The sequence below is a fragment of the Gossypium arboreum genome, chromosome 2, assembly GCF_025698485.1.
Source record: "Gossypium arboreum isolate Shixiya-1 chromosome 2, ASM2569848v2, whole genome shotgun sequence".
NCBI classification, from domain to species: domain Eukaryota; kingdom Viridiplantae; phylum Streptophyta; class Magnoliopsida; order Malvales; family Malvaceae; genus Gossypium; species Gossypium arboreum.
This window is the reverse complement of record NC_069071.1, coordinates 22,739,406-22,740,388: the sequence shown is the minus strand read 5'-3', so window position 1 is coordinate 22,740,388 and position 983 is coordinate 22,739,406. Positions and strand designations below refer to the sequence as shown.

Sequence of the window (983 nt, the reverse complement as noted above, 5' to 3'; positions counted from 1 at the left end):
GTTTTTGAATTTGTTGATAGTATTCCGGTTCATAGCTTGGTCTTGCTGGCATATGAGAGTTACTTGGACCAGCCCATTGATTGCCCTGAGAAAAAAATGAATGGTTTGGCCATGAAGAATTATACTAATTCAACTGTGGACCACTCCAATTCTGATTCTCTATGTAATAGATTGACTTTAGATTTGATGGGCAATTCTCAAAAACATGACAATCTCCACAATATACAGAAGAGATAATCTCAAACTAGTTCAACTACAGATCTATCATGTTACCGTTGAAACCATTAACAATTATGTTTTTAAGCATAAAAAACATAGAATATACCTGGGTTACCACGAAGTAAGTGTATCAACTTCGTGTACTCTTTTCACCCTTCTTCCTGTGGTTGTTCGATTAGTCAGACACTGATAATTGTTGCTAGAAATCCTTTCAAGAATTTTGTATGCCTCATTGTATGATTTTGAAAGAAGGGCTATATTAGTTTAATCATCTACCATAATTCTTGTATGAGCATTGAGACCATTGTTGAAGGTCTCCAACTAAATACAGTATAGAATACCATGGTGACAGCATTTTTATAATAACTGCTTGAACTGTTCTCATGCCTCCTATAGAGATTCATTATCAAGTTGTTGAAATGTAGTGATCTCATTCTAAACTTTGACATTCTTAGTGGAAAGAAAACATTTCATCAAGAATCTTTCAGCCAATTCTTGCCATGTGATTATAGAGTCGGGCGGTAAGGAATTCAACCATGTTCATGTTCTATCTCTCAACGAGTATGGAAACAACTTCAAACATAAAGCATATTTGGTCACTCTGACCAATTTGAAGGAGTCACTCACCTCTATGAATAATCGAAGATGAATGAATGGATATTCAACAGGCATCCCACTAAATTGGCCCTCCATTTGTAACATTTGGATCATCGTTGACTTTAATTTGAACTGCAGTGCCTCAATTTCAAGCCTCATAATACCCA

General features: G+C 35.6%; 1 non-coding gene across 1 annotated transcript; it reads left to right on the top strand.

The window, feature by feature from the left end:
- The first annotated feature begins 556 nt into the window (after positions 1–556).
- LOC128289470 (small nucleolar RNA R71) lies at positions 557–663 on the top strand. Its single transcript, XR_008279119.1, has one exon. It is a non-coding gene; the product is annotated as a small nucleolar RNA R71 (small nucleolar RNA).
- Positions 664–983: the final 320 nt, after the last annotated feature.